This window comes from Lathyrus oleraceus, chromosome 5, assembly GCF_024323335.1.
Source record: "Lathyrus oleraceus cultivar Zhongwan6 chromosome 5, CAAS_Psat_ZW6_1.0, whole genome shotgun sequence".
Classification (NCBI taxonomy): Eukaryota; Viridiplantae; Streptophyta; class Magnoliopsida; order Fabales; family Fabaceae; genus Lathyrus; species Lathyrus oleraceus.
This window is the reverse complement of record NC_066583.1, coordinates 56,967,537-56,974,645: the sequence shown is the minus strand read 5'-3', so window position 1 is coordinate 56,974,645 and position 7,109 is coordinate 56,967,537. Positions and strand designations below refer to the sequence as shown.

The 7,109-nt window shown below is 39.3% G+C and overlaps 2 pseudogenes; both read left to right on the top strand.

Moving 5' to 3' along the window:
- Positions 1–4,807: 4,807 nt before the first annotated feature.
- LOC127078707 (quinolinate synthase, chloroplastic-like) lies at positions 4,808–5,344 on the top strand (annotated as a pseudogene).
- A 2-nt stretch (positions 5,345–5,346) lies between these two features.
- LOC127078706 (pyrophosphate-energized vacuolar membrane proton pump 1-like) lies at positions 5,347–5,881 on the top strand (annotated as a pseudogene).
- The last annotated feature ends 1,228 nt before the right edge of the window (positions 5,882–7,109 follow it).

The following is a 7,109-nucleotide window of genomic DNA, read 5'->3' as shown; positions in this document are numbered from 1 at the left end:
TTAAAATACGACCTGCGTGTCGTGCCTCTCTCTTAATCTCCGAAATGTAACTTCTTTTCTCATCTCACTCCCTCTTATGTAAAACGAGTTTCTTTATCTAATGTAATAATATGAAGAAAGCAAAGAAGTCAGTGCCAAAGGAGGACAACCTTGAAGATCTTGCTTGGAGAAGCTTAGATCGTTGTAGGTTAGCTTAGGTTCTCTCATTGGCTTGGGAGAACAATTGGGCTAGGGGCCATAACTGTTTCATTATGTATGTATGTATGTTGATGCATGTGAATGTATGTTGATGCATGTGAGAGACGGTTTATATGATAAACAAGCCGGTGAGATCAGAAAAATTGCAATTCCCTCAAATTAAATATTAAGTTTATGCTTTCCAAGATTTAACACTCATCAAGACTAGTATCGAATAATGTAGGTTTCGCCTACGCGAGGTGCATGTTCTATATTAGTAAGGTGCGATGGGATAATTGTAATATCCAACTGTTAAAACAATGGGTCAAACTTAACTAAACAAATTATAATAAGATTATATATATGTTTAGAAGCAAGAGTTGGGAATGATCCATATGATGGATTGGAATAAGGAGTTATTTACCCAACTGAAAATTTCGAGAGTTGTATGAGAAACAATTGGAAGGAGTTCCTACCTAAATAACCTAGTTTTGTGTAATCCGCCTACGCGGACTTAGAACGAAGTGAAATATGGATCTCGACCCACTAGAAAATCTTCCAACAGGATTTTCCGAATCAAATGACGAGGGTCATTTGTTTTGAATAAAATAGTGGGAGAATGTTTAATTAAAGGCCTAATTAAATATGTCCATGATACTTATATTTTCATTCATCCTTATGTAGATTACCATGACAACAAACACCTCTAACAACATATTGCGATCAAACCTTGAGAAGGAAAAATTGTCTGGGACAAATTTTCTGGATTGGTACCGAAACATGAGGATTGTCCTCAAACATGATAAAGGGAAAGGCAAGGAAGTTGCCAAACCCAAACCCACTATTGCTGCTTTGAAGCCTAGTGGAAGCATAGAAAAAGAAGACACCTGCTTCCATTGCGGTAAGACCGCACACTGGAAGAGGAACTGCCCAAAGTACCTGGAAGATAGGAAGAATTGAGTAGAGACTCCAACTTCAGGAATTTTTGTTATTGAAATTAATTTATCTACTTCAGCATCATGGGTATTAGATACTGGATGCGGTTCTCACATTTGTACAAATGTGCATGGACTAAAAAGGAGTAGGGATTTGGCAAAAGGTGAAGTCGACCTACGAGTTGGCAATGGAGCAAAGGTTGCTGCCTTAGCCGTAGGAACTTATGAATTAACTTTACCTAGTGGTTTAATAATTCAGTTAGAGAACTGTTATTATGTACCAGCAATTAGCAGGAATATTATTTCCGTTTCTTGTTTGGACAAGTTCAGTTTTTCATTCATAATAAAGAACAATTGTTGTTCAATTTATTTGAATGATATATTCTATGCTACTGCTCAAATGAACAATGAATTATATGTCCTTGATCTTGAAATTCCAGTTTATAACATTAATACTAAAAGGATGAAATCTAATGAGTTAAATCCAACTTACCTTTGGCATTGTCGATTAGGCCACATAAATGAGAAACGCATTTCCAAACTCCATAAAGATGGACTGTTGGACTCTTTTGATTATGAATCATATGAGACATGCAGATCTTGTCTAATTGGAAAGATGACAAAGTCTCCATTCACAGGAAAAGGTGAAAGAGCTAATGATCTTTTGGCCCTCATACATACTGATGTATGTGGACCACTGAACATACCAGCCAGAGGAGGTTTTTAGTACTTCATCAGATTTACTGATGATTTCAGTAGATATGGTTATGTGTATTTAATGAAACACAAATCAGAGTCCTTTGAAAAGTTCAAGGAATTAAAGAATGAAGTACAAAACCAACTAGGTAAGAATATTAAAACTCTTCGATCAGATCGAGGTGGTGAGTATTTAAGCGTAGAGTTTGATGACCATCTGAAAGAGTGTGGGATCCTATCCCAACTCACTCCTCCTGGAACACCCCAATGGAATGGTGTATCTGAGAGAAGAAATCGAACCCTGTTGGACATGGTCCGATCCATGATGAGTCACGCCGATCTTCCAAACTCCTTTTGGGGACATGCGCTGTTGACAGCAGCTTACACACTTAACCGTGTTCCATCAAAAAAGGTTGAGAAGACACTGTCATACCCTGATTTTGACCCTGAATTTTTTTTCCATCAATCAGTCATTTGAATTTCTCCTCATGAGCATTTCACGTTTAAACTCTTCACTTAATGTAGAAAGATCTTTTATTCATTCATGCTACAATCATTTCATTCATGCATGATTAAAATAAATTCCACATGTTCCTCTACACACATTCATATCCTCCATTTCATGTTCATATTTCTGCATTTCATATTCGAAATGTTTATTCATACTTCTTCATTCACATTGGAAAACTTTTCATTTTCATATTCAAGAAATTCCACATATTCATTCATTCATTCAATTATAATCATCCATTTACATGGCATGTGGATAAAGTATCCCATCATATGAATACTTGGAAGTTCTAAGGCAAAGGACGACTATGTCTCGCTACAAGGACACCAATTGTCATTCATTGCAAATCATAGATTATCCAAAAAAAAATATAATTTACAAAACTGGCACTAGTTTCACAACACAAGTTTACGAGCTGTCTTCCAGTTTTCTTCACAAGGAATGGATTATGGAGCAGTGGGATAATAATTACTACATCAGTGCCATAGCTGGAGCTTGTAATGGGTCCTCATTATTTGTGATGTCAAAAGGGACCCAAAACATGCAACAATCCTATAAAGTCAGTGACTCATTTCCATTTAAGTGGATCAACAAAGAATGAAGAGAAGGATTTTTCGTCACTGCTATGGCCATTGCCGGCACTAGATGGGCAATTGTTATGTCTCGTGGAGTTGGATTCTCAGACCAGAAGAAAACCAACTGATGAATAACAAGAAACAGGTCTATCCTGCTGCTGCTGTTAAGGGAGTTCCAGTGGCTAGAAGAGTGGCGGTGGCCCCTAAACCTGTTCAGAAGAAAGTCACTGCAAAACCAAAGCTTGTGGATGCAATTGATATGATAAGTTCAAAAGAGAGAGACGTTAGAAAAAAAAAGAGAAAAAGCAGAACACGAGCCCAAGACGCAGCCTGAAAGATTTACCAAATAAAACGCATCAAAACGGCATTGCTAAAGATACAAAAGCAAGCCCCTGACGGCAACGCCGACGACGAGTAACACCGAAGCCGCTAGCCAAACGCTGTGGCAGGAAATCACAGAACACCCAAGCCAATTACCAATATACCAATCACCATGAAGTTGTCTTGCTGCAAATTGTTGCGCCTGCTAGGACAGATGTCTCTGAACATCAAAAGCTTACAAGCCAGGTGCATGAAATTGTTGGACGCATCAATGGAAGATTTAGAACACTTACTGCTGTCCCGATACACCATCTGGATCAGTCACTTGACTTTCATACGTTACGTGCATCCTATGCAGTTACTGATGTAGCACTTGTTGCGTCATTAAGATGCATCACAATCCGTTGGTGCTGGTGCTATCTCGGTAAATCATCGGATAAAGAAACAGTACAGAATAGTGATGGTAAGGTTGGTGTTGGGCCTACAAACACAGAAGCTCCTAGCACTGGCAATGGCCATGGAAAAACTCATGTTTCGAATGCCAAGAGCATCAAAGGTCATAGAAAACCTAGTCAAAGTTTTATTGATGTGATTGAACTGCTGCTTGAACCTATATGCACTTGTGTTCCTCCCTTGAAGGACGACTACTACAGAATTCTTGTTATTGAGGAAGGTTTAGTTCCTGTGCCATTAATAGGTGCCGTAGCTTCTAAGTCATACACCCCACGTGTGTAATTGAGACTGCATAAGTCACATAGTTCTTTACTCTTTGAAAAACAACACTTATGATAACCCTAAGGCCAGGTTCGGTTCGGATAATATCTGATGCACTTCGAGTTGCATCAGTAGCATCTGCAACGACTACCAATGTCAGCAATTCTTCATGCTTGCGTGAAAGTGAGTGTCGGCTTAAGGTCGTAAGGTTGGAGCAGTTGGTGAAAGTAATGTTCAAATTAATTGTTCTGACTCAGATCAAGGTGGATTAATTGAACTTGAGAAACTGTTAAAGCAGAAGACTTTCACCAGGTCTGAGATTGATCATTTGACAGCCCTTATGCAGTCAAGGACTGTAGATGCACCTATTAGGGGAGGAAGAAGACTCAAAGTGAGTTCTAACATAAGTCCATGAATGCCAAAGTGCTTCATCCATGCTACCGTCGGTAACCGTATACCGCACCAAACCGCCACCTCCGTTTAAACTTCCAGTTCAGTTCCGGATAATGTTAATATGAAGAACTGTTGGTTTTTCGAAAACAATTTTAACGGTGTGTCGGAGGAGATTCTTGGTGATGTTGTTGTTTTTTTTTTATTTTCCACTTGATGATGACGTGGAAACTGATGTTGCGGAACAAGATTGGAATGATCGATTCAAACACATTGAAGAGCCATCTCTTGGTGATTTCTCAGTACCATCGTTTGATTTGTGCGGCGAAACTCAAAATGAGAAACCAAATCTTGTGAACAATTTCTCTGCTTCTGAACTTTCTGATATTGATCAAAGAAATATTGTTAATTCGAGCTTAAAAAGACTGTTGGAGCTAAATATGGCAAAAGCTGGATGCAAATCCATAACAGTGCTAGGTGTGGACTTTATGTCGGAAAATGTGCGCGTCATCCTTGATCAAGTCGGTTTCAATGAGGTCGATGTTTATAGAATGTCAAATGAGCGTATTGGTTGTTCACTGGCTGATGCTGCAGCTACCTCTACTTATATGGAGTATCTTGAGCCAGCTTCTAGGTTTACTTCTTTGCATGTCATATACATTAACACTAAGTTAGAGACAAAGGCATATGCTCATGAGCTTGTGGCAACAATAACCTGTACCTCATCAAACGTTATTCTGACTATTCTATAGGCATTTGCCCAAGTGCCAGATTTGAGCATATATTATGGGCCTGATTCTTACATGGGTGCAAATATTGTAGAATTGTTCCAACAGATGACAGTAATGACCGATGAAGAGATTGTTGTGATACATCCTAAGCACAATGTAGACTCTATTAAATCCTTACTACCACGACTTTACTTTTATCAGGATGGATCATGCATTGTTCATCATCTATTTGGCCATGAAGTTGTGGATACGATAAAAGAAATGTATTGTGATGCATTCCTTACTGCCCATCTTGGGTAGCACTCCCATCTACCTTCACCATGTTCAATTTTGGAGAGCAGAAAGTTGTAAAGAACTGGCAGCTAGTGTGTGTTTCTGTTGGTCTTTGGGCAGGGCTTATCATTGGATTTGTTACTGAATACTATACCAGCAATGCATACAGCCCTGTGCAAGATGTTGCTGATTCCTGCAGGACTGGTGTTGCTACCAATGTTATCTTTGGTCTTGCCTTGGGATACAAGTCTGTTATCATTCCAATTTTTGCCATTTGCAATTAGTATTTTTGAAAGTTTCAGTTTTGCTGTCATGCATGTTGTTGCTGTTGCTGCACTTGGAATGTTGAGTACTATAGCAACCGGATTAGCCATCGATGCATACGGTCCAATCAGTAATAATGTCGGAGGTATTGCCGAGATGGCTGGAATGAGTCACATAATTCTTGAGAGAACCGATGATCTTGATGTTGCAGGAAACAAAATTGCTGCCATTGGAAATGGGTTTGCTATCGGTCCTGCTAGCTTCTTTATCATTATATATAACACCTTTGTCTAGTTCTGGTGATCCTTTGGAAGAAATTGAATCTATTCCTCTAATGGCACGTTGGTATGTTTTATTTGGCCGTGAATATCTTATCCAAATAAAGGTTTTTGCACATGCTCATGGCACACACGAGATTTATATTACAGAGAGTGATGATGTTAAGGTTGATGATTACCAGTCGGATTATTGGAGAGCTGTGCCGGTTTCAATGATATCGCCTTAAAACATGGTTGGCGGAATACTAAAATCTTGAAAGCTTATTCTCCAGGACTTGGAAATTTGGCAGCTTCTGTGAACTATCTTGGTGGTGCCAATGACAAAAAGGAGACTATCACAGTTGTTCAAGAAATCATGGATGCTGAGATAAAGGCTGTAGGAGGTTGTGCAAAGGCAACAAGTGACTTCAAATGGTCGTCTTCAGACATATCTACTGCATCTGTCTCTGCTTCCGAAACTGTTGTTGGATCTCATCTTCAGGCTGCGGTGACAATGAAAACAACGAATGGTGCGTTCTTCTACAAATGTGATGCCTTCAATTCTTGGATAAAGTGGAAGGCTGGAAGTGAGTCTTTTGTAATTGTCAATGCATCTCAGGAATTGTCATACTTGGAAACAAGTGCCAAATAGTCAGGTTCATCCATCAGACGATGGTTTTCCCTATTCTGGGAATTACACACATGCTTCTAATATTGGTAAGCTTTAATCCATGCCATAGTTTCTAAGGAATATCACCGATTCAGTAATGGTCCTGTTGTCTTAAAAAGCTTCTTTACGTATTGCGGCATATCTACCCTTTATCGTCAGCCAGGCAGGTGATGGAAACCATTTTGGTGGTTATTGGTTTGACTTGGCTCAAGCCGAAAATAATAAGAAATGGCATAACTTGGAGGAGCTATATCTTGCCCCTGGGACAAATTTAGACTTATTACTTGTTGGTAACCTGAACCATGAACAACATTGTTATATCTGCAGTTGAACTTATTTATTGTTATGCTAAATGCTTGGCTCTGCATGGAAAAGATTCAGGAGTTCACAGTGTAGCACCTGCTGTTGAATTACTCAAAAAGCTTCTTTTTTTTCGTCCGGTGAAGCTATTCAGACTGCTAGCAGTTTGGCCATATCTTCGAGATGGCTTCAGGTCCCTTTTCCAAAACAGACATTGTTAGCTGCAGATGATGGTGTTGAGGGTGTAGTTCTAGTTCCTGGCTCAGCTGACACAAGTGCTAGAAATAACCAGGTC